We start from the raw sequence: 27,567 nt of genomic DNA, 5'->3' as shown, positions 1-27,567 counted from the left end.
AGTGTGGAGCTCCTCTCGCATTGTGCTCTCTTCTTCTCTCTCCTGCTGTCTTGTGAAAAAGGTGCCTGCTCCCCTTTTGCCTTCTGCCATGACTGTAAGTTTCCTGAGGCCTCCTAGCCATACTTCCTGTTAGACCTGCAGAACTATGAGTCAATTAAACCTCTTTCCTTTATACATTACCCAGTCTCAGGCATTTCTTTATAGCAGTGTGAAAACAAACAAATACACAAGTCTTGGTGGACATATGTTTTTCTTCTCTTAGGTAAACATCTAGGAATGAAATGGCTAAGTCATCAGGTAGGTTTTTTCTGTTCTGCTGATTTATTTGCCTATCCTTATCTAAATACTGCTTTCTGGATTGCCATAGTAATCAGGGAGTATAAGTCCACCAAATTTGTTGTTTTTCAAGATTATTTTGACTCTAAGAAGTCATTTACATTTTCATACACATTTTTAAGTGACATCATCAAATTTTACAAAAAAAGCTTACTGAGATTTTTTTTAGAAGGGTATTGAATCTGAGAACAATTTTGGAAACATTTATATCTTAACAATATTTAGTTTTCCAATTCCTTTTTTTTTTTTTTTTTTTTTTTTTTTTTGAGACACAGTCTCACTGTGTCACCTAGGCTAGAGTGCAGTGGAGGGATCTTGGCTCACTGGTAACTTCCGCCTCCCGGCTTCAAGCAATTCCAGACTGGCTGGGATTACAGGCGCCTGCCACCACACCTAGCTAATTTTTGTATTTTTTAGTAGAGATAGGGTTTTGCCATGTTGGCCAGGCTGGTCTTGAACTCCTGAACTCAGGTAATCTGCCCACCTTGGCCTCCCAAAGTGCTGGGATTACAGGTGTGAGCCATCGTGCCCAGCCTAGTGTTCCAATTCTTGAAGACAGTATATCTGTCAATCTACCTATCTTCTAAATGTTTTCTTAGAAATGTTTTCTAGTTTCTTGTACAATGTTTATGGTGTTTATAGTTAAGAGGTTTCCAAGACACGTTTTGATATGCTGCACAAATTTTTATTATCATTCAGGTAAAAACCTTTTTCTAATTTTTCTTGTGATTTTTTTCTTTGACTTATCCATTATTTAGAATTGTGTTGCATAAATTCTAAAACTGTGCAAGATATTCTAGAAATGATATTATACTGGTTTTTAAATATTTCTAATTGTGGTTGGAGAACATACCCTAAAGGATTTTAATATTTTAAAATCTGACTTATTTTTTAGCCCAATATATGGTCTATTATGGTGTTTGTTCCATATACAGTTAAAAATGAGGTACATTTTAGTGACTTATTAATGTCAATTTGGCCAAATGGATGTTGCTGTTTAAATCTCCTATATATTTATAGTTTGCCCGGGATTTCCTTACTTGTTCCATCAATTACAGAGAGAATGGTACTAAAAGCCTGCACTTTTAAAAAATTGTTCTCTTTATTCTGTTTTGTTTCATATATTTTGATAGTTTGTTATTAACCACGTGCATATTTGGTAATTATTCCTAATAAGTTGATCTTTGTATTATTATAAAATATTAAACCCTTCAATCATTTTTTAAATTAAATGTACTAATTTTTCCCAATTGTTGACTTCCCATATAGTTCTTTTTAATAATTTTCATATATGTCTTTCAATTTTCCATCTCTTAAAACATGTTTTTCATACATATTTCATTATGTATTTATCAGAGTTATTTTAATGTTCTTGGCTGATAATTCTAATATTGAGATAATCTGTCATTCTGTTCTACTAACACTTTTTTTTTTGGTATATTAACAAATCTTGTAATTGGGCATAATACCTTGAATATCTTGTAGATAGTCTGGATTTGTCATTTGCCTCTAATAATTTATTGAGTTTTATTCTGTCAGCCAATTACATTACTAACGGATCTCTTAATATGTGAAGGCTTGATTTTATGCTTTGTAAAGACTGATCTACTTTAATTTTTTTCCTTAGTCCTAGAGTCTCTCTAACTGAATAAGACTTTCTTTCCCCTCCAGGAAGCACCTGCTAAATTTCTGCTCAGTACTTTAGTTCAATTAATTCATGTTTTCCCCTGGACTACTTGGAATGTGTCCCATTCATGCATAGATTAGAGGTCGGCCAAACATTTGAGGGGTGTTGCATGCAGATTTGAAGGCTCCCTTTTATGCAGCGTCCTCACTTCAAAGACATCACCTTTCAATCTTCAGCTGCTTTTCAACCCCATGCTCCAACCACTGACTCCTCAGGTGATAAAACAGCAGCTTTCTGTATTCTAATTAGAGCATGTCATATCAATGTGGCTTTCACTCAGTGTTTTTTTTTTTTTTCCCCCCAAGGAGTGATTCCCCGCCCTGTTTCTGCCTACTTTTGATCACTCTCCAGTGCTTGCAAATAATTCTGTGTGTGTGTGTGTGTGTGCATGTGCACCTGTTACATATATATACACACACACAGATTATATATACACAGATATATATGCACACAGATATATATACACAGATATATATACACATAGATATGTACATATATATACAGATATATATATACACATACAGAGAGATATATATACACATACAGAGAGATATATATATACACACACATATATATATATATAGTCCAGAGTATTTAATTGCTTTTGACAGGATAGTTAGTTTAATACAACCTTTCTTGAAAGTCCATTTTGTAGTTGTTCTTCATGTGCATGTGTTTTATAAAATGCTAGTAATAGTAAGATAGTGCATTAGGAAAGTTTTGTACAAATATGCATAACCCAGCATCTGTTTATCTATTCACATTCATAGAATTATCAGTAGAACAGGTTAGTTTTTCAATGGAAGTTATTGCCACAATAAACAGCTTTCACATAAGTGATAGTTGAAGATAACAAGTATAGCAAAAGAAGACCCTACTAACAATTCACTTTTCAACACAAAAGCATATAGAAACATTCATCCGCTTGGGATTCATGTTAGAAAAGCAGACAATAAGTGAATATAAATGATGGAATATTTATTTGTTTGCTGAGAAGAGATCTATGCAACCTAGGAATTAAAAAAATGAGGAAGCAGCCTGTTACACATAGGAATAGAGCAGAGATAGGCAAGGCTCACCATGCTAGGAATTGACAGCAACTCAATTGTGCAGGCAGGTCACCCTGTATGTGATGAAAACCTGTTACTATTAGATAAGGTAATACATCTGCTGCAATGAAATATAAAGGTTTAATTAAGTACTAGCTGTGATATGCAGTTGGGAAAAGTGTAAGTACATTAAGGAAAATATTCACAAAGAAAACAAACAGAGGTAAGGGACCAAACCTATCATTTACTTAGGGATCCAATTAGTCTAGATTCAACTATAATCCAGGATCTTCTAAATTAATATATTCTTTAAAATTCCATCTATTTCCTAAATGGCTGACTCCCTAAAGAGAATGATCAATTTCATTATACTGGATAAAGCACAAAGAATATTAATTGCAGTTTCTATAGAATAAACGTTCTTGAAGCTCATTTTCCTTTCAGCCTTAAAGTTAATTCTATGAACAGGCTATTAGAAGTCAAAAGTAAGTGTATTGTTAATAAAAATTCAGATTAGTATATTATTTTCTAGCCACCTACCTAAAAAGAAAACAGTAGAAATGTTTTGAAGACTTCAAATACTTAATCTCAGTAACGGACAGTCTACCCATTATTCTTTTTAAAGTATATTTGTAGAGAAACCCCTCTATTCTCACATCTATTATAAGCTTGATGCTGGCAAAGGAATATGTAATGAAATCCCTACATACTCAATCCACACAAACCCGACACATTGTATATACAACTGAATTCCATTGATATTTCAAGATTCTTTTCAGAAAGGCCAATATTCACAAAGCTTTAATTACAGTACTTTGCTTTCACTCCACATCAATTTAGATTCTAAGCATCAGTTATGTCATTAACATAAATTTGCATACAAGTAAAGATTACATAAATGTCATTGCAAAGTTAGCACAGAGCAAATAGAAATAGATGAGTCTTGAGTTGAAATTTCTTTCAATATCCTTTTAAATAGTACAGGTTTTCACCTGGCCCATGAAATCCTTTAATGAGAATTTTCAGCTAGATAATTTGCCTACTTCAACATGAAATGTACTTATGAACTTGGATCATTTCTAAACGTAATCTCAGTATTTTAGGATACCAAATGCCTTCACTCCTCTCTGTATCTCCATTAATAAATAAAGGGAATGCAATTGTATGATTTCTGAGCATGGTAATATCATAACTGCACAAATAATTCATGGATTTATAGTGTTAAACACAAATTATGTGAGACCATTGTTTTCGACTGACCTCTTGCACTAGGTCCCAATAGACCAGACCAACCAAAAGTGAGTCACTCATGTTAAATGTCATACAATCAAAATGAAGCTTTAAAGAAGTGCATAGATCCTGAAAAGACTACTTTTTCCTAAAAACAGAAAATATCAGTCTACCCGAATCAACACAATAAGGACATTCCCTCTGCTTTAACCCTTAAAAAAAAAAAAAAAAGGAACCTGAATTTACTAAATATAAATCAATCAGCTTCTTCTTTTTCTCTATTGTTCTGTTTTTTGGCCCACACTTTATAAAACTCACTATTCCGCTATTGCTCAGTGGGAACTCCCATTCTATTTCGGAAAATCAAGACTGCCCCAATTCATGAATTGTGAATAAAAGCTGATGAGATCTATAAATAAATTCATTATACTTTTGTCTTTTGACAACGGTAATGTAATTTCTGCCTTAATATGGCATATTTGTGATTTTTTTTATTAATCTTGCCACTAATGCCAGTGTAACCCTTTTGCTTTCGTCACCCTCTGTTTCTTCCTAAAACTCTTACCATTCTGATCTTTATTCCCATTCAGATACAGAAGACTCCCAAATATACTATTCCAAACTCTTTCTTATACTTGCTATTACTTAAAACTATCTTAGAAGATCTATTATTCAAAAGCGAATCCACTGGGATTTTAAAGAATATTTTCCTATATGATGCCATTCTTAGGATGGTTTCACCATCTGTTCTTGATTTTCATAGTACCAATAACATTTTAATTACGTCTAGGAAAATTACTTAGCTTCTGTACCACACGCTACCGAACTTACTTTTGTCATATTATAAAAATCATCCAGCTCAATTGCCTTTTCTTTTCCTCATCTTAATTATTATCTTGGTAATATTTAACAGAGTTGATTACTCCTCCTTTTAAAAACTCTTCTTTTGGCATCTCATACTACACTTTTAGTAATATTCAAGCTCCCTCGCCATTCTCCCAATCCCTTTTGCTGTCTTGCCTTCCCAAGATCTACATTTTGAATGCCCAAGGGCTCAAATCTGCATAGTATTCTGTTACTTGCCCATGTAGTATCTCCCATGCCCATACATTTCTAATACCATATATTGTATTTTCTGATTACTCCAAATTTATGTCACTGGTCCTAACCACCCTCTTCAGCTCTAGAATCCTATGTCAATCTTTCTGCTTAGCATATATTCCTGATCAGGAATCTGTCCGAATATCCCATAGGCACCTCAATATTAATGTATTCAGAGCACTCTTAAATTCCCCCTGAAATGTATTTTTCCTGAGATTTTTTTTCAGTTAAGTGATTATGTCACTATCTACTCAGCTGTTTAGGTCAACAACCGAAAAATAATATGTGGTGCCTTTTTTTCTTTCCCTTGCCTTTGTATAGTATGTAAGCAAATCCTGATGGATCAACCTCAAAACCTAGTAAAATACATTCACATCTCAGTATGCCCACCACTATCATTCTAGCCCTACCCATTATTTTTTATGTAGACTACTGGAATAATGTCTAGCCAGTATATCTGCATTTTCCTTTGTTTCTTTTAATCTATTATAAGGCTTATTTTTATAAATATAAATCAGATTCAGCTGGGCGCAGTGGCTCACGCCTGTAATCCCAGCACTTGGGGAGGCCAAGGTGGGCAGATCACGAGTTCAGGAGGTCGAGACCATCCTGGCTAACACGGTGAAACCCGACTCTCCTAAAAACACAAAAAATTAGCCAGGCGTGCTGGTGGGCGCCTGTAGTCCCAGCTACTCCAGAGGCTGAGGCAGGAGAATGGCGTGAACCCGGGAGGCAGAGCTTGCAGTGAGCCGAGATCTCGCCACTGCACTCCAGCCTGGGTGACAGAGCAAGACTTTGTCATATATATATGAATGAATCTGATTTATATATATATATATACACACACACACATAAATTTATATATATATACATAAATCTATATATTTATATATCACTGAGTGCCTTGCCTAAAATTCTTAATTTTTCCTGTAGAAATTTCAAGCACCTTGTAATGTTCCATACGGCCATGGGTGACCTGCAGATAGATAATTCTCTGAGATCATTTCCACCTTCCCATGTCTGGCTCCACTCATTACTCTCTAGTCACACTGGCCTTCCTTCTCCTTGTCAAACATCTTCTAACCTCAAGACATTTGCACTCACTGTTCTTTCTCTTTAAATTATTGTCCCTAGATTTGCTCAGGACAAGCTTCTTCACATTATTTGGATCTCACTGAAAATGCCAGAAGGCCTTCCTTAATCACTGAATCTAAAGTCATCGAATCGACTATAATTTTCCAAACTACCTAAACGTGTTATATCATTATACTCTATTGTTTTCAGAGAACTTATAAACATCTAAAATTATTGTGCTTATTTTCTACTTGTTTTATATTTGCCTTTCCCCACTGGAAAATAAGTTCTGCAAAAGCCGAGATTTAGTCTCATTACTACAGTACATAGAACAGAAATTGGCAATCAGTAGGTGTTTAATAAACAGTTGTTAACTGAATAGATGAACACATTTTTTAAAGTGAAAGCTAAAAGAAATTAAATTTCTCAACATAAAATATCTAATAAACAGCAGAACCATGACACTACCTATAGTGTTTGCTTGAGACTATTAATCTAGCAAAAATGTGTGGTTAGAATGGGGACAGGTGGAGACTCAGACATTAGATAAAAAGCAGTTTTGACAGGAAAAAGAAAATTCAATGATGCCTAGGATGAAAATGAAGCAAAAAGAAATGGAAAGTGAAAGTGGATGCAAGAGTCTTAGAAGAATTAGGCCTTGAAATAATTGGAAGTTTACTGAATGTGAAGAAAATAGAGGAATCAAAGTTAACTCCAAAGTTTCTAGTCTGGGTGAGAGTAAAAATACTAGTTTTATCAGAAAAATCAAGACAAAGCTTAGACATAGATGTGCTTGGCATTCAGTATGCAATGTGTGTACCTGGTAGTACATCCAGGCGGAAATGGTCTTTAGTCAACTGGAAGTACAGTTTTGATATCTGAAAAAGAGATGAATATTTTAAGTCAGGATTATTAAGATATAATTTATATAGAATAAAGTTCACCCTTTTAAATATACAGTTTAATGATCTTGGAAAACATATAGACATTCACATCACCACCGCCACCATCAAGATATAAAACGGTTTCATCATCTCAAAGATTTTCCTCATGCTTGCTAGTAGTCAATCTCTTTCCCGATATTCCAATTCCTATCAATCACCAATCAAATTTTTAATGTTAGAATTTTGCCTTTCTCATAAAATCATTCAAATAGAATCAAATAATATATATCTTTTTACATCTGGATTCTTGCACTCAGCAAAATGCTCTTGTAATTCATTCATGTTGTCACATGTATTAGTATTTTTCACTGCTTAGTGGAATTGAATGATATCTCTCTATCCAGCTTATTAATGGGTATTTTGTCGATTCCAGTTTGAGGCTATGATCAATAAAAATGTTTACAAATATTAGTGTGTAGAACTTGGAATATACATTTTTATTTCTGTTAGGTAAATATACAGGAGTGGGATTGCTGGGATATATGGGAAGTAAGTGTAATGTTCTAAGAAACTGCGAAACTCTTTTCCAAAGCTGGGAATTCGTGTCATTTTAAATTCCCACTAGTAATATATGAGTTTAAGTTACTTTACACCCTCTCAGTACTTGGTATTGTACGTTTACATTTTAGCCATTCTAGGGGTTAGGGGTTAGTAGTAGTATTTCATTGTGGTTTTAATTTGTGCTTCCCTAATGACAAATGATGTTGACTATCTTTTCATGTGCTTTTTTGCTTAATGTATATTGATATGGTTTGGATTTGTGTCCCTGCTTAAATCTGAAGTTGAATTGTAATCCTCATTGTTGGAGAAGGGGTCTAGTGGGAGGTGATTGGATCATAGGGGCAGAATTCCCCCTTGCTGTTCTTGTGATAGTGAGTTCCCACGAGATCTGGTTGTTTAAAAATGTGTAGCACCTCTCCCGTTGCTCTCTTACTCCTGCTTCAGCCATGTAGGATGTGCCTGCTTCCCTTGCTTTCTGCCATGATTGTAAATTTTCTGAGGCCTCCCCAGTCATGTTTCCTATAAAGCCTGTGGAACCATGAGCCAATTGAATCTCTTTTCTTTAGAAATTCCTAGTCTCAGGTAGTTCTTTATAGAATGTGAGAACGGACATATATGTTTTGGTTAAGTGTCTTCAATTATTTTATACATTTTTGAGTTACAAGAGTTCTATGATATGGATATAAGTATTTTTATCAGGTGTATATTTTACAAATATTTCCCCAGTTGTGGCTTGCCTTTTCAACTCTTAACAAAGTTTTTGAAGAATAGAGGTTTTTAACTCTAGTAAAATAGGATTTATCAAACTTTTGAAAATAATTTGCATTGCTGTGACCTATATATAAAATCTATGCCTAATCCAAGGTCATATAAATTTTCTCCTGTATTTTCTCCTTAATAAATTTTATAATTTTAGCTCTTAGATTTAGTTATAGGATCCAGGTTGAGTTAACTTTTATATATAATGTACAATCGAGTACATGAAAAATTGAGTTTTTTAAAAAAATATATTATTTGTATAGTAATGTCCAATTGTTCAAATATCATTTGTTGAAAAGAATATTATTTCTCCATTGAAGTATCATGGCACATTTGTTGAAAATCTAGTGACCAATGGTGTGTGTTTGTGTGTGTGTGTGTGTGTGTTTCTGTATATGGCATCTTCATTCTTATCTGTTGTTCCATATGTCTATCTTTATGCCAATATGATTACTGTAGATTTACAGTAATACTTAACTCCTGATACTGTAAGCCTTCTCACTTCCTTTCTCAAAGCTCATTTTGCTATTTTAAGTTGTTTGCATTTGTATATTAATATTATAATTAATTTGCCAATATTCATTTTAAAAACATGCTAGTGTTTGGATAGAAATTAAATTGAATCTATAAGCAGTTCAAGAAGAAATGCCATCCTAATAATACTGAGTTTTCAGATACATTAACACAGTATATCTCTCCATTGTTAAGTGTCTTTAATTGCTCTCATCAATATTTTGTCTTTATCTTAAACATCTTTCATGTTTAGTCAGATTTATTCTTGTCATGTGTTTTATAATATTGCAAATGATAGTTTTTCTTTAAATTTATCTACATTTCCAATTGTTCATTGCATATGGGTCCAAAAACTGTGATAGTTCCAATATCTGCATCATCTCTTGATACGATTCTGTTGATTTCATTATCTCTTCACAATTGACCTCCTATAAAGCAGCTGGAATTTCAGAAGTATTTCAGTTGTTAATACTGTGGAGGAAAGACCACAGCTTTACAATTATATCAAGATCAAGGATTATTTTGTTGGAATAGAGAAAACACTAACCATAATGTTAAAAGACAGGAAACTAAATGTCCATCAAAAGTAATATTTATATATGGCATTAAATCAATGCAGATTGCAAATACAAGGGAAAAAGTTGAGCAGCATTATTTTGACACTTTCCTACAGCATAAGCAAAGCTGTGTTCTAATAAAACTTCATTTGAAAAAAAAAAAAGTTGATAGGCCCAATTTAGCCTGTGGGTAAAATTTACCACCCTTTGTCTTAGAGAAGTCAGAGAGGTATAAGATAAAATGCAGAGGAAGAAGAGAGAGAAAAGGGGCTCAAACTCTTTCCTATGTGCAAAGGCCTTTTCCCATTCTTCCCAAATTATCCTATAAAACTCTAGTAGATAAGTACATACTCAATGAAGTCTCTCCTTTCTTAATTATGGATTCTTCTTTTGGCCTTTACTTGACTCCATTATAATTCTACAAAGATACATCTATCTCAGCTAACATATTAAGAGGTCCTTGAGTGAAGGTAATAAGTCTTATTCATCTTTGTATAGACATTTTTAGGAGTATAGAAAAAAGTTGAAATAATCATGTGAGCAACAAAATGGACTTACCTGATATCAAACCATATTTATTTTGTTGTGGCAAAATCAGCTTCATTTTATTATTTTCTTGAGAAATTTTGGCTGTGAGAAAAGTGAAAGAATGTTTAAGAAGCAGATGATAGGGAGAGAGATCTGTAAGTGGATAACACAGAGTTCAAAAAATGGACTTCAAATGGTGGGTGTCCCAGAGTAATGAAAGGGGGATAAGCCGGGCGCGGTGGCTCACGCCTGTAATCCCAGCACTTTGGGAGGCCGAGGCGGGCGGATCACAAGGTCAGGAGATCGAGACCACAGTGAAACCCCGTCTCTACTAAAAATACAAAAAATTAGCCGGGCACAGTGGCGGGCGCCTGTAGTCCCAGCTACTCAGGAGGCTGAGGCAGGAGAATGGCGTGAATCCGGGAGGCGGAGCTTGCAGTGAGCCGAGATCGCGCCACTGCACTCCAGCCTGGGCAACAGAGCAAGACTCCGTCTCAAAAAAAAAAAAAAAAAAAGAAAAAAAGAAAGGGGGATAAAGGGGAATAAAAGTAAGATTTAGATAAGCTATAAGGAAGAAAGGAAATAAGATTTTTTAAAGTACAAAAATTATCAATGCAAATTTAATTACTTTGATACACAAACCCAGTCCACTAATTTTGATCATTCTACATGGAAAATGCAAACATGAATAAAGTTTTCTGTGAAATAACTAGATGGCACCTTCTTGAGGTAGAGAATGTTGTCTCTACAAGGCAGTGAGGTATTAAGAAGGTATTCACTAAAGGTGTTGATTGATGGGCAAAGAGTCTCTTTCCTCAGGTATTTCTAATTATTTCATCTGGATTGCACCAATTGAAGAGATAAAAATCAGGAAAAGAAAGACAGGATGTTTATGTTACAATGACAATAGAAAACCCTGTTGCTCCTGAAAAGAATATGGGTGTAACCTGTCAAGTTCTTCAAACTTAGAAAATGTGTTCAATATACAGTGAGATACGTATTTCCCACAATGTTTTTGTATTTCCTTTGAGCAATTCTTAGTAAATAGATTCAAGCTTTCTCAGTTGTGTCTCAAAATTCCAATTCTGATGTGACTTTTTATATTCCCCAGTGCTGCCGTGTTTCCAGACCTTTCATTTTTCTTCCATCTTATCTCAAGGCTGAAAGAAGTTTATCATATTATTAGACAACCTAGCAGAACAAAACAATACATCAAGCCTCAGCACTTGTTATTGTTTTGCAGAGAAAACCAGGTGAATTCCTTTATTGTATGATTAGTGAAACAGAAGGGGATGTATCAGATACTGTGTTTTAGAAATTGAAAAGAGTTGATATGTTTAATTAATGGTTAAAGGAACAAAAGTATAGCGAATAGACTAGAAAGTAATTGAAATAAATATGCAAAGCCTAAAAACACTAAGAGATTTATTTTTATAAAAATCTCAGGAACATGTAGGGGAGAAATAAATTCAGATGAGATATCTAAATTAGGAACATATTAAAACATTTTATTCAATAATATAAAAGTGGAATTCTGGGACTAATTGTTATACTTTTACATGTAAAATTCCATTATTACCATTAAAATAAAGATGTATTACAATTAATTCTAGTAACACACCTAAATTGATTATTAAATGTTCTCATCTATATAGTATCACATTGAGTCTTCTTCAAAAGTAAATATCTTAAATATCCATAACCAACATGTTTCAAGAAGTAACAAAAAAAAAAATTAACCTTTGTCATGTTAAAAGCTTTTCAGAGACAAAGTAACACATAGAAAATTATTTGTTGTTATATCCAAATAAATTAAAAAAAATCAGAATAAGTATCATCAAATCTTTGGGAACGAATATTGGATTAGTTTAATCTTCCATTTTGGAAATAAATGCTATGATTTGTGAGGCTATTCTGAATTCAACTTGCCACACTGAGCTTCAAATGTATGAGAAAGGTTGCTCTCTGGTATTTATAGATCTAAAACACAGCTGATGTCCTCATTCAGCTACACACTCTGGATGATTATTGCCTGCCTCAAGTGAGTACTATAAGGTACAAGAGATGTAGACCACATGAGAAATGGAGTCATTTTCTCCACATGCAGGACCTGAAAAATCCATCCGATTATGAAATGGAATGCGCATATTACAAGAAAGGCAGCCACAGGCATAAGTTAGGGGCTGCATGCTAGCAAATCATCAGAGCAAGAGCCTGTGCTAAACACAGAGCAAGGCTTCAAGGCAACTTAACTCCCCTCAACTTTCACCTTTAAACTTCTCTTTTTGGGTTGGGTGATAATAGATTCCTGGCTCTTATGCTTCTCAGAAAAAAAAAAAAAAAAGAAGGAAAATGATTATTGTAATGATTTAAAACATGCTTATTTTTCTTTTATCCCTTATTTTTTTCCTGTCTATACTATTAGGTTGGTGCAAACGTAACTGCAGTTTTTGCTATTTCAAAAACCTCAATTATTTTTGCACCAATCTCATACTATGTAAAACAAAAAGTAACTGCCTTCAACTAAACTAAATTAATTAAATTTTTGTATGTCAACTATGTTAAACTCTGTGGAAAGTTACCTGCATAGAGCTTATTATCTAATAAAGAAAATTCAATGAATCTTGATATTAATAGTACAGTGAAATTCAGATTAGCCATTGAAAACTTTTGAATTACTAAAATTATGTTAGAACTTAACAGTTGTTTGTTAAATGTAGAACTGTTACTCCGGCATTGTGAGAAGAAAAATAAATCTTCATTATTTTACAGGTGTTTTGGTTTAATGGATACAGATTAGTATATTATACTTAGACCAGTATTTGTTCATTTAAAAGTGAACACTTCTGAAATAATCAAGGCACTTAAAAGTTTATTCTGTTGATATTACTGACATTAAACATTCAGCAGTTGAAGTTATCTGAGAAATTGTGTTTGCATTGCTATCTACATAGCCATTTTTTTCTCTCTCTCTTGAATTTGTGCATTTTCAGGTAGGACAAAGAAAGAAAAACAGAATGCAGAAAGGGGAAAATATTTGGCATTTTCTGAGACCAACAAGTTATTCTCAATTTGGCTAGCATAAAGAATTCCTGAAAGAGAGGGGGAGCAACAGTGAGTGGTCTACCTGGAAACCTCATCATAGTTATAAAGAGAGAAGGCAGGTGCATTGGGAATAAAGGAGGAGACTGCAGTGGTGAAGAATTAGAAATACTATATGTAACATTTTGAATAAAAGATGTTTTTTCTTAGATATACAAAATTTTGTTCCAGTTTGTTTGACATAAAGCTTATAGACTCAAGTCAAACTGCTCAAGACAAGAAGGAAAGCTTTGTGATGCTGAAAGAAGCCGAAGTCCTTTAAAATCCTTTCAGTGTGTGGAATACATTTCAGGGTTGCTTTCCCCTGGAGCCAGTCAGCTTATGCATACTAAAGTTGTCCAGTTTTATTTTCCACACCAAATGCATTTGAAATCCTTGACCACAGTATATACAATAAAAAAGTAGAATAGGGCTCTTAAAGCAGTCTAATAATTTGTTCATATTGTCCTTTAAATTTAAATAGCAGGAGTAAACAAAAAGTTCAATGTTCCATATGTGAATTTCAAAGAGACAAAATTATATTTTTCTGTGGTGTGGTCCATATGTTTAGACTAGAGTTTTTAATGGGTGAGCCAGAAGACAATATATAGAGAGTCATATTTTATTTCCTTTCTCAACTGTAAATGATGTATTCCTGTGTTGTCTCCCGTTAACTACATCTACTATAGAAAATAAATCATACTTATTGCTCATCTTAGATTCTTGCTGAATTTCACATAGAAGTTTCAGTTTCCATGAAAAATACAGTGCTACTAACCTCAGAATTCTCGTTATAGTTACATCAAAATTTACCACATAAACAGGATTTGAAACATTAGTATTAATATCACATTTAACTCTGTCATATATTCAACTACATTATTTAAAATTGATGCAGCAAGAGACATATCCAAAAGAAAGATGTTATTGCCTATTGTTGAAATTAAAACCTCAAAAGGGCCAAGAACATACAACTGGGAAAGGATGATATCTTCAGTAAATGGTGTTGGGAAAGCTGAATAACCACATGTAGAAGAATGAAACTGAACCTCTCTCACCATATAAAAAAATCAAACCAAAGTTGATTAAAGGCTTAAATCTAAGACCTGAAACTATGAAACGACTGGAAGAAAACATTCAGGAAACAACCCAGGACATTAGTCTAGGTGAAGACTTTTGTGTAAAACCTAAAAAGAACGGACAACAAAACCAAAAATAGACAAATGGGATTACATCAAGCTGAAAAGCTTATGCCTGGAAAGGAAACACTCAACAAAGTGAAAATAGCCTACAGAATGAAAGAAAATGTTTGTAAACTATTCATCTAACAAGAAATTAATAACCAGAATATATAAGGAATTCAACTGAATAGCAAAATAATAACAACAATAATCTGACTGACAAATGGGCAAAACCATCCCGGCTTACATGGTGAAACCCTGTCTCTACTAAAAATACAAAAAATTAGCCAGGTGTGGTGGAAGGCCCCTGTAGTACCAGCTACTTGGGAGGCTGAGGTTGGAGAATGGCGTGAACCCAGGGGCGGAGCTTGCAGTGAGCAGAGATCGCACCACCGCCCTCCAGCCTGGGGGACAGAACGAGACCCTGTCTCAAAAAAAAAAATAAAATAATAAAAATGGCAAAAGACCTGGATAGATATTTCTCAAATGGAGACATAAAAAATTTAACATACTTCTGTGATTAAAAACTCTCAATACATTAGGTATTGAAGGAATGTACTTCATTATAAAAACCATATGTGACAAGTCCACAACTAACATCATATTCAATATTGAAAAATGGAAAGGTTTTCCTCTAGGAATAAGACAAAGATTCTCATTCCCACCACTTCTATTCCATATATTACCAAAAGGTCTAGACTTAGCAATTAGACAAGAAAAAAAAAGGCATCAAAATCAGAAAGAAAGAAGTAAAATTGTCTCTGTTTGCAGATGACATGATCATATATGATACCGTTTAGATGTTTGCTCCTCCAAATCTCAGTTGAAATGTAATCTCCACCACGGAGGTGGGAGGTGTTTGGGTCATGGGGCCAGATCTTTCAGGAATGGCTTGGTGCTGTCCTCATGATAGTAAATTAGTTCTCATGAGATCTGGTTGTTTAAAAGTGTGTGGCACCAGGCCCTCTCTCTTTCTTCTGCTCTTGCCATGTGATGTGCCTGTCCCACCTTCACCTTCTATCATGATTGTAAGCTTCCTGTGGCCTCCCCAGAAGCTGAGCAGATGCCAGCACCATGCTTCCTGCACAGCCTTCAGAACCGTGAGCCCATTAAATCACTTTTCTTTATAAATTGCCCAACTTTAGGTATTTCTTTATAGAGACTTAAGAATAGACTAAGACAATATATAGAAAATCCTGAAAACTCCACCAAAAGTCTGTTAAAAATAAAAGTTTAAAAATAAAAACAAAGATATTTGAAATTAGTAGAAAATCAGATATCTATATATGTAATGAAAGAAATGTTTTCTCCCCTAAGAAACAAATTTACCTATCATAATGGCATACTATGTATAGAAAAAAATTGATTCTGACCTATCAACAATATAATCTATTCACATAAATTTAATTAGTGACAAAGACAAAGGAAGGGACTCATGTATGTCTACATTAAAAATATAAGTCATACAGAATAAAAATTAATTTACTTGGCATCAAACATTTTTACAATAATCTCCAATACTATGCTACCGTTAAGCAATATTTTTAAGAGGAAAATAAATGACACTAAAAAAATAATACCCAGCCAGATGGTCCTTTCTGTATAAAAGAAACAAACAAGAAAATTTCCCAGTAAGTCCTTTCTGAAATAAAACTATTTTGTGCTAAAAAAAAAAGAGTTTTGCTGTGGAAAATATGTCTCTATGAGAACCATTTATATACAGCATTGAGGCTAATCAACTATGAGAATCATGGTATCAAAATGGAATCTTTCTTGCAAAACTGTGTATTCATCAATTGTGCCAATTAAATTACTTTCTAGTTCTGTTGAAATCAATTAATTTGAAGTATAACATTTTATTAAAATAGAAACCTATAGCATAATCCCATTCTTGCAATATTACCATCTCGTCCTTCTCTTAAATATTTATTCTTCTATTAATATCCAGAATCATGTACACCAAGTGGTTATGTTTGCATAGTATGTATTTTTTATAGTATATTACTTTTTATTAATTCTTTTGGTTCTATGTTATTTAAATTTTTGTATTTAGCATATTATATTTTAAAAACTTAATGGAATTATTTTTAAAATATAAAGACATTTGTTCAAATGAAAACAAACAAAAACCTAAGTACAAGTCCCACACTTGCTCAATCTACACAACCTGGTCATATAAAAGGAACCATAGAGCAATGATAGAACTGTGCAGTAAGTAGAGATTTACTTACCCAGAGTAACACTGTGGAAGTCTGAAACACATGGAATGAAGGACAACAATCAATATTTGTTTCTCAATCTATAAACATATGAGATGACCACTCATTCATAAAAATGGTAGTTTACATTTAAATAATATGCATACATGAGTCATTGAAAACAGAAGTGAAATCCTTGATTGTTACAATTTCTTAATACAAAAGATTTATTTTGGGAATGCATATTTTGTATAAGAAATTAGAGCATCAAAATTCTAATGCTAAAGCACTAAAGAATAATACAACCCAATGTTTATAATTTCTGAACAAATATTCTGCTTACAATATTAATAACAACAATGTAAGACCCTTCTACTTCCCTATGTGCATGAGAAGCGAGGGAGTGGTATTGTCGTTTCTAAAAATCTGTGGCTATTCTAAGTAATGTCTAACTACATGAAATAATATTTGCAAATATATCATCTATAAAGCTGTATACTACGATATTAGGAGGAATAGACATTATTTACATAGAGACTATATCTCTTATTTACACAAATCATTATGGAAAACTTTGGCTAAAACTGACCCTCATTATATGGGGAGATCCTGTTACATAACAAAATAGTTAGAGACCCAAGCACTTTAACTGAGAGGCACTAATTATTTTAATGAAGGAAGAGGACTTAAGTTCCAATAATTATTGTTGAAAAGTAATACCCTAAAATATTTTAATCAAGTGGTTCCTATATTTTACTCATAACACATTTTAAAAATAAGTTCCAAAAAAGTATTCCCTCAAGTGGCTCTTAGTTGTTTCAGTATAGATTCTGAGGTTTTAATAAACATAACTTACTTTCAGCAACTGAAGTTCATTAAACAGTCAAGGTCTATGCTTTAAGGTTTCTACTGAATGTACAGATCAATAGACTCAGGTCTTCTGGTTATTAAAGTAATTAAAATGTACATATCACTATACTCTTAATAGTCCAGTAGTCTCCATGTCATTCTAGAGTTAATGACTTTAAAAATGGCTGGCGGGGAGGTCTCAACAATTCACTGGACTCAGCCCACTACCTTGTGCAGATTTGTATTTAAACTCTCCAAGTTGGTTAGCTTTAATTCTTGTTTCATGTATCTCTAGAGATATGTGCTCATAAGTTCTCTGCTTTAAACAGAAAGAATAATTGTGCAATTTTCATTTAAAAGATGAATGATGCACTGACCATTGAATCAATGTTGCCTTTTCTCTTACAAACTAAAAATAAAATCCTAAGCCCCCATCAAATAAACAGACCTCCTCTTGGCCAAGGTGACCCCGGAGAAACCTTAAGAACTGAGTTCCTGGCCATGACAGGCAAGCAGATCAGATACTCCTCGTTGTAACCACTCCCCTTTGAAATTTAGACAAAACTGACCAGAATTAATGTGAAAATAGAGATGATAAGACTGATAAAATAGATTATTTTTGGCAATAAGATACCAAATTATTAATAAGACCTAAGGCCATGCAAGGCAAGGGTTAAGTCATGCCTGTATGTGAACAATCTTGCTGAACAGGTTGTATTTGGTTGACTCTGACATAGCATTTTTATCTTAACTTAAACATTCTTTTTTGCTAACTCCTAGTGTTTAGACACAATTTTGTTCCTTTAGTCAATGTATATTTTTAAAAAATCTCTGAATCCATCTGTAATTTGTAAGCCCCTGCTTCACTATTTCCTGCCTTTTTGGGCTAAACCAATGTATACCTTCCATATACTGATTTAGTTCTTTGCCTGCAACTCCTGTTTCCCTGAAATGTATAAAACCAAACTCTAATCCACTGTCTTTTGTATGCTTTCTTGGGACTCTCTGAGACTGTTTCTGTGGGCCACAGTTACTCATGTTGGCTCGGAATAAACCTCTTCAAAATGTTCTAAAGAGTTTGGTTTTTCAGTTAACATTTTTTTTTTCATTTGGCTTCCAAATATTTTACATTTGTGCTGTTTTCCTCTCTCTACCACGGAGGTAACATTTTCTTTCATCACATTTTTCATAAGTGATAAATATATTCTTTATGATTCTTGTATATATTGAGTACTTTAACTGCTTTACATATTTCAACATTCACAATTATTTTCTTATATAGTTTTGGAAGGCAGCTATGTTAGCCACTATACCACCAACGCAGCCTATATAGCTTTGATTCATTGTAGGCATTTCGTTGTTTTTGCTTTTTGAATTTTGTTTTTGAGACAGGGTCTCCTCTGTTGCCCAGGCTGGAGGGCACAGGCATCATCATGACTCACTGCAGCCTCTACCTCCAGGGCTCAAGCAATCCTCCTACCACAGCCTCCCAAGTAACTGGGACTACAGGCACATAGTACCATTTCCAAATAATTTTTTTGTTGTTGTTTTTTAGGGACAGGGTCTCACTATGTTCCCCAGGCTGGTTCAACCTCCTGGACTCAGGCAATTCTCCTGCCTCGGCCTCCTAAAGTGCTGGGATGACAGGTATGAGCTACCCCTGCAACGTGGTTTTTTTTTTTTTTTTTTTTTTAAACTTACTCTGAAAAATAGTGTTTTTTAACATATATTTTTAAAAAATTATTTTAGAAATCTTGCTACACGGGGGAAAAATGCAATTTCTGACGTGTTCGTGAAAAGAGTTAATCTCTATTACATCAATTAAATGGTCACAGTTTACAATTTACATCATATGGGTTAGTGAAACTAGTTTTGCAAGAAGGATGTTGTTAAATTATGTAAATCTCATAATAAATTTGTCTGCTAATATAATCAGTATAACAGACAATGGTTTGCTAATATCATAACTTTAAGTCCTCTTTTGTGATAAGGAAACTAAATAAACATTTTATCTATTATATATATGCATACCTCTTACATAGAGCTTTATTCACCTTTTACACTAAAGGAGTTGTTGACTCCATATCCCGAAGAACTTGAAAGCTAAGAAAATTTACATAATTACAGTAAAGCTTATACATAGGGAAGAGGGGCGAGAGACTAACCCAGAAATATCCAAATTTTACAGTTCTAGTGGGAATAGAAAATACATGCAGTGTGTGTGATGAACATTTGAAAAAGTTAAAGCTAGGTCTATTGTCCAGGTCAAGCACCAAAGAACATTTCACACTGGCAAGTAAGGCAGTGACTAAAGTGATGTAATTTGAAGGGTCCTGAAAAGTAGCCTCCAACTCTCTGAACAAAAATGTATCTCCCTGCTATCCCACCACAATGCCTAAAATGTTTAGTATTGCTACAATTACTTATGAATTAAGGTAAAATCTGTAAAGTGCAACACATTACTTAGAATGGTAGGACTGAATAATGGCCCCCAAAATATCCAGGTCCTATATTACTGTGTATGTATTTGCAGATGTGATTAAATTAAGAATCAGTAAGTGGAGAGTTTATTCTGGGTTATCTATGTGGGTCCTAAATGTAACCATGAGTGTCCTTCTAAAAGAGAGATAGAGGGAAATTGTACTATAGATTCAAGAAGAAGAGGCAATACGTTGACTGAAGCAAGATGCTACCCTCCTGGCTTTGAAGATGGAGGAAAGGACCAGGAGCCAAGCAAAGCAAAGAATGCAGCTATGGAAGGTAGAGAAGGCAAGGAAACAGACCTTTCCTAGATCCACTGGAAGGAGCTCAGCCCTGATTTTGGACTTCTGATCTCCAGAACTACAAGATAATAAGTTTGGGTTTTTAAGCCACTAAATTTGTGGTAGTTTGCTATAGCAGCAATAGAAATTTAATACAATTAGTAAGCTTATGGATGGTTAAGTCATTTGAATACCACCCATATAGGTGTATTCTGATTAGGAATGGTGTTAAGAAGCAAAGAGTAGCAACATGGATGGCATCAGGTATTACAGAATTTTATTCTGAAGTTGAAAAGTTGCTAAAAAAAATACAGGGGCTTCAACAGGTGACAATTGAAAATACCACATTTTCTATCACTACTTCATATTATTATTTATTTAATTCTGTTCTAACAAACATTATCAGACTTTGTCACGTAATCTCAATAAAGTAATCAACTTCTAACTTGATGGTGGAGTGGAATTCCAATCGCTTTTTTATCCTAGAAAATACATGGAGAGCAGACTCTTATAAGAATGCAAAAAAAAAAAAAATGTTGTAACATTCTCTTTTCAACTGAGTGAGAAAACACCCTACACACATAGGGTATTTCAATTTTTTCTTTTTTTTGTCATTTGTGTCAGAAATAAATGCCCTACTGTTGAAAAGGCTTGCCGTCTGACTATCTGTACTGTATTCAGATGAATGACTGAAACATTCAGACTGAATGTTTATGGAAGTATACCAAAGAAATAAAAAATGCTTGCTTAGTGAGAACTAACAATCTATTTATAAAGGTGATTATATCCTTATCATAATCTAAAAATATATTATTTATTATGAAATTTTTATATCAACATAAAAACATATGTTGTACATTATGTATTACATATTTATTACATATAATATATATTTTATATGTAAATGTATCATATGTAATATTTTATATAATACATGTAATAGAATTTTATAATATATAAAATTATATATAATATATGAAAATATATTTTATATGTAATATATATTTTATGTATATTTGTACATGTACTATATAATAATAATATATTTTAAACTTCCCTTCAAACCAATGTCAGAAATATTATTTATGCAGTGTTTAAGATATTGAAAGGAAATAATTGAACGCAACTAAATCAGGAAAGTTTCAAGATGTGTTTTTAACAAAAGACAGTCATGAATTGACAAGGAAGAAAACAAATTTTTGCAATCATTGAATCTGGATCTAAGAGGAAAAGCAGTCCAGTCACAAAAGGCTAGAGAATTTCCCACAAACCAACAAAGAGTGACAATGTAAGTGACACCTCTATGGTTTAAACTGGATATAGCAAGTAGAATCTGAGTACATTTTAAACCCCATTATGGCACTTCGTTTAATGGCAAGTGTGAAACACCCCTGCTAAATCATTCCTGGCATAATCAATGTAGTCACTGCCGTGTCTAACTGCATTTTCATAGGTCTGCTGCCTTAGCACATTTCCAGAGTTATTTCTTCCTCTCCTTCACCAGCTCTCTACTAAAATGCTCTGGTAATCATCCTTTACTGAACTTGAAGGCTGTGTCCTCTTCAGAATGTTCGTCTATGCCGATGGCCTTCTGAGTTTAATGGCTTGTAATTACTGTTCCCTCCTTAAACTGTGTAACTTTTCTAACTGTAAAAGTAAGCAGTATTCTGCCAAAATCCTTCCCTCTAGGAGAAACAAGAACGTGAAGCAAGGTTATTGGTATCCATGCCAAAGAGAAAGAGACTGACAAAGCCGATTCATCCACTTGTCTGCAGGATCAAATTAAAGGCACAAGCCAACGCTTTTCTTTAAGCCTTGACCTCGTTGGGGCAACATGAAATAACCTTATTCCTCATCTGTGTCAGTTGAAACAGGGTCGTTTTGAGAGTGAGCCAAATTTGGGCTATTTATTTCCGTTAATACAATCAATTATTATGACAGTTCATCAAGGTTGGGAGTGAGTGAAATTTCTAAAAATGCTCAGTCTATAAGAATTCTATTACGAGTGGTTCTGTAGATTAGTGTCAGCACACTAATATTCAAACATCCTTGACCTCATCTCATATAAATAAATCCAAATGCAAATATCAGTCAGTCAATATATATTGTATGTCTAGCTCCCACACAATTTTTATAGTACTTAGGCAGCTTCTCTACCAACAAAGAAAGTAAAGTAAAATATTTGTAAAAACTGACAAATATGGTTAGTGATGTTCTTCATAGATTTTGACTGACAATTTTTAAAAAGTGCAAAAGAATATCCCCAGAGCAAATATCACTAAAATATTTTTGAAGTAAATAAAATCTGTACAGAAAAGTAAAATTTTATTCTATTTACATTCAGATAGTATTTTAAATAATAAAATACACAAACAGAAAATACGATCATGAATATAGACAACTTTTAGCACCCTGAGGCTATCTCACACGTTTGTGTATACAGTCCTGTGTCATTGTATTGGTCCATTTTCACACTGCTATAAAGAAACTACCTGAGACCGGGTCATTTATAAACAAAATAGGTTTAACTGACTCACAGTTCCACAGGCTGGGGAGGCCTCAGGAAACTTAGAATAATGGTGGAAGGTGAAGAGGAAGAAAGCCACTTCTTACCTGGAAGCAGGAGAGAGAGTGAGAGCATCTGCAAGGGAAACTGCCACTTTTGAACCATCAGATCTCCTGAGAACTCCCTCACTATCATGAGAACAGCAGGGGAAACAGCCCCTATGATCCAATCACCTCCCACCAGGTCCCTTCCTCGACACATGGAGATTACAGTTCAAGATGAGATTTGGGTGGGGACACAGCGCCAAACCATATCAGTCGTATAACATTTCAGTCAATGACAGACTACAAGTACAATGGTGGTCAGATGCCTTGTAGCCAAGGTCTGTAGTAGGCTAAACCATCTGGGTTTTTGTAAATACATTCTATGATGTTCACACAACAATGAAATTGCCTAATGAGGCACTTCTCAGAACATATTCCTGTCATTAAGTGATGCATGCCTGTATACATCTGGTATAAAGACAATAACACTTTTTGCTTGCCAGGTATATATGAAAACACAATTTTCACAATGGCATAAGGATTGAAACTTCCATATTTAGAATATTTTACACAGTGTAAATGTATCTCAAGTAGTCCCTTTACCTCTATAAGTCAAATTGTACATGTGCAATCAATGCAAGACCATTTTTCTTTCCCCTGAATTACCATAATATTTTGAAAAAAAACTTCCCTTTTTCTCCAGTCTTGGAGGTGAGCTGAACTGCTTATATTTCTGTTTAAGAGAAACTGCTTGGGATGCATAGCCGATTGACAGTCTGCAGATGCTACAACTTTAGACCCACCCCATGCACATGCAAGGCCACTTCCAGTTTGCTGCTTTCAGTCAACAATTTAGTATGGCAGGGGGTGGCAGACAGTAGTAGAACTCTCAGCCACCTGAGAATTCTCACCCGTCCAATTCTACTTGATATGGGACGCCTCTAATGGGCAACTTTGGCTATGGGGCTCTCCATTGGCCTGGCTAAAGCTATACTTGCACTCTGAGACTCTTAATCCAATTTTTCTCTCCATTGCAATTGAGATGTGAAGCCTCTCTTTGCCTACTCCTGTTTCTTCTCTGTTTATCCTCTAGAAGCATTACCCTGGAAATCTCTTGCACATCTAGTTTAGTCTTGGCATTTTCTTCTTGAAGGGCCCAAATAGAAACAGGTGATTCCAGGAAAGGAGTCACCCCCATCATTATCATTCACAATCTTCTTCTGACTGTCACTGAGCTTCTCATTCCTATAACTCACATTCCCACAACTCTAGGCTCTGCAGGTTTAGAAGTCCTGCTCATCAACAAGTGTGTACTTTTGCCAGGGGCACAGCACAAGTTTCATTGAATTACAAGCTACAGCCGCTACCTGGGCTCTTTGGACTCCTTATGCTCAAGAATCCATAGACATGAAAGACTGACCATCGTGGCATGCTAAATTGACTGGGCAGCACAAGGAGATAGAATTGCTTTTATACAATAGAGTTGGGAGGATACATGTGAAAGCCTGGCGATCCATGTGAGTGCCTCCTGTACTCCCTTGCCCTATACTAATTATAAATAGATACATGAAACGACCTGAGAGTGAGAAAGATATAATTACCTAAGGCTTAGACTTCTCAGGAGTGAAGATTTGGAACACACTCCCTGGTAAGCTATTAAGACTTGCAAAGTAACAAGCTAGGATAAAAGGAATTTGTAATTAGAAGAGGAGTAATTCAACCTACTAGCCAATAAAATCCTTCTTCTAAATTTTCTCCTAGGAATAATGGCCCCCAGAATCATGGAATAACCACCCATATATAGGTGTAAAAATGGATCTCTGTAGCACGAGGAGACTGCAGCAGGTATGCAGGTGTCCCGTTTAGTTGTGGGAGCATAGCTGGTTGGAATCCTCCCGCTGCCATGACTTTGGATTCACCACAGCATTCACGGAAGTCCACACCTCTCCTGGGAGGTCCCAGCCAAAGACTGGCCCCTACAGGGGTATTAGAATCTGACCACTCCTGCCCCACGTTGATTCTCTGATGAGCAGCTTTCATCTGAGGACTCCTGATCAGCTTGGCCGAAACTTTCTCAGACCTGAGCTTTACCATAAAACTAGTTCACAGACAGGCAGAGCTTCACCATGACATGGAGGTCTTCATGCCTATGCTGGTTATCATCTTCTTTGTTTCACAACCATTTCCCCAATAAACATCTTACATATTTAGTCTACTCCTCAGAGGATATAAACTGACACGATTTCTTATTTTTTTTTTTTAAGGAAAAAGAAGCTCCACTTTAATTCAGCATACCATAAGCAGATTAAATTTCCTAAAACACAAGTTGGATTGTGTCACTTCCTTGTCACTATATATTTCAATCAGAATCAGTCCCAGCCACATTGCAATACAATGTTCTCACATGATCTAGTCAACAGCATTGCACATACTCTTTTCAAAAAACTTCTTGCTTCGATATGACTAGTCTTCTCTCGGACCTTAACTGGGAATGAACAAGCATTCTTCTTACTACTTCCACAATATTCTTTGTTTTCTACAAATATAAATCTTAATCTTTTCTCATGAAATATTTACTGATAACTTAAAAATTAAAATTTTTGTGGATTTTCATATCACTAAGAGCTATAAAATCTAGCAGTAGCATGAAACTTTTTAGTTTGTATATTAAACTTTTATTGTATTTACAAAATTGATTAGAGTAAAAATGGATTCTAAGTTTTAACACTATGGCCCACACTTTCTCTTTAGAAATTCGGCTTTTAAAAATATATATGCAAAAGAATTGTTTCAATTCAAAAAGCATTTTTACCATAGACCAATTATAAAATGTATAAAAACACAATATAAAAAATAACACCTGATCACATTGTCGATGGTTATTAACCATTAATACTACTATATAAATATCTAGCAATTTTCTATGCATGCATACATATATTAAATATTAAAATGTAGCATTTTACCAGCCATGGTTGCTCAGGTCTGTAATCCCAGCACTTTGGGGGCAGAGGCAGGTGGATCCCTTGCATCCAGGAGTTTAAGACCAGCCTGGGCAACATAGTGAGACCCTATCTCTAAAAAAATTTTAAAATTAGCCTAGCATGATGGTGGTACATTCCTGTAGTCCCAAACACTCAGGAGGCCAAAGTGGCAGGATTGATTGAGTCTAGTAGGGTGAGGCTGCAGTGAGCCATGATCACACCATTGCATTCCAGCCTGGGCAACAGAGCAAGACCTTGTTTCAAAAAAAATAAGTATGTAGCATTTACACACGTAAATTTGAAATCAAACAATATGGGCTGCTTTGTTGTCTGATATTTTTGCTAAACAATTTTGTTAACATCATTAACATTTAAAGGTTAAAAGTATCAGAAGTACTAGGATTCACTGAACCAATTTTATAGTATGCAAAGTTTAGTTTCTTCAGATTTTTAAATAAATAATTTCACAAAATATATACTTATAAAATATCTTTGATGTTTCCTTAAGGGTAAATCTCTAGGATTATGGATCAAATTTCTTTATCCCTTTTTTAGGCTCTTGATGTATGTTATCACCATGCATATTGCTAAAAATATTCTGCTAAATGTTAGTATTCTCTCAAATTTTAGGTTTTTAAATTTTTTTTCAATTTTATGGATGAAGTATTTTTGTATTTTCACTTATTTGTATTTTTACATATTCTTTTTTTAATACACTGACATTTTCTTAATGATATACTGCTTCTATTATGAGGGGGCATAGGAGTCATTCAGAGCTAGATTTGAGTTCTGGTTATGACATTTACTCTTGTGATTCTAAGCCAGTCACCTAACTCTTTAAGATCCAGTTTTAGCCAGGCTCAGTGGCTCATGCCTGTAATCCCAGCACTTTGGAAGGCCGAGGAGGGCGGATCACCTGAGGTCAGGAGTTCGAGACCAGCCTGACTAACAGGGAGAAACCCTGTGCTTATTAAAATACAAAATTAGCCAGGCATGGTGGCACATGCCTATAATTCTAGCTACTTGGGAGGCTGAGGCAGGAGAATTGATTGAACCTAAGCGGTGGAGTTTGCAGTAAGCCAAGATCGCGCCATTGCACTCCAGCCTGGGCAACAAGACCAAAACTCCGTCTCAAAACAAACAAACAAACAAACAAAAAAAAGACCTAGTTTTGCTGTTGTTTTTCTGTAAAATTGAGATAATAATATTTATATCATTCACTGGTAGCAAGGATGACATAAGATTAAAAAAGTTTTAATTCATTGCTTAGTATACCATGACTGTTCAAAAATTCTAGTTATTATTGGCATATATATCTTGAATCTTTTTTATTATTGTTAAATTTCTATTTCTATTCTTTCTCATTGTTCTCTCTGAGGTGTTTGATTGTCAGATCAGACATACAAATGTCAGTGGTTTTATCTACTATCAAGTTTCCAAAGTAGCATTAAGGATATGGGCAATTGTAAGACACCGGCAAAGCATGAAGATGTATTATATGGTATATCATATAATATATTCCTACTATTTCCATATAGGGAGTCAGTGACTTTTTTGAGCAATTAGAAATGGGAAAAAGGTAAATTACTCTTTATTTCTTTGTATATATCTTAGTTTTTTACTGGTAACATATTTCATTTTCTGAATAACTTTAACAGTTCCTATAGAGTAGAGCTGTCAGCA

General features: G+C 34.3%; 2 long non-coding RNA genes across 2 annotated transcripts in view; both read right to left on the bottom strand.

The window, feature by feature from the left end:
* Positions 1-27,567, bottom strand: part of LOC105481140 (uncharacterized) — a 137,350-nt gene that overhangs the window by 4,798 nt on the left and 104,985 nt on the right. The window contains exon 2 of the long non-coding RNA XR_986783.2: positions 7,298-7,355. This is a non-coding gene — a long non-coding RNA (uncharacterized lncRNA). The remainder of the gene's footprint in view (positions 1-7,297; positions 7,356-27,567) is intronic.
* LOC139357003 (uncharacterized) lies at positions 16,774-18,592 on the bottom strand. Its single transcript, XR_011609608.1, has 3 exons — positions 18,491-18,592; positions 17,596-17,679; positions 16,774-16,840 (listed from the first exon to the last, which is right to left on the bottom strand). It is a non-coding gene; the product is annotated as an uncharacterized lncRNA (long non-coding RNA).

This window comes from Macaca nemestrina, chromosome 11 (genome assembly GCF_043159975.1).
Source record: "Macaca nemestrina isolate mMacNem1 chromosome 11, mMacNem.hap1, whole genome shotgun sequence".
Lineage (NCBI taxonomy): Eukaryota > Metazoa > Chordata > Mammalia > Primates > Cercopithecidae > Macaca > Macaca nemestrina.
Note: the sequence above shows the minus strand (reverse complement) of the source record. Positions and strands in the feature narration are given on the sequence as shown.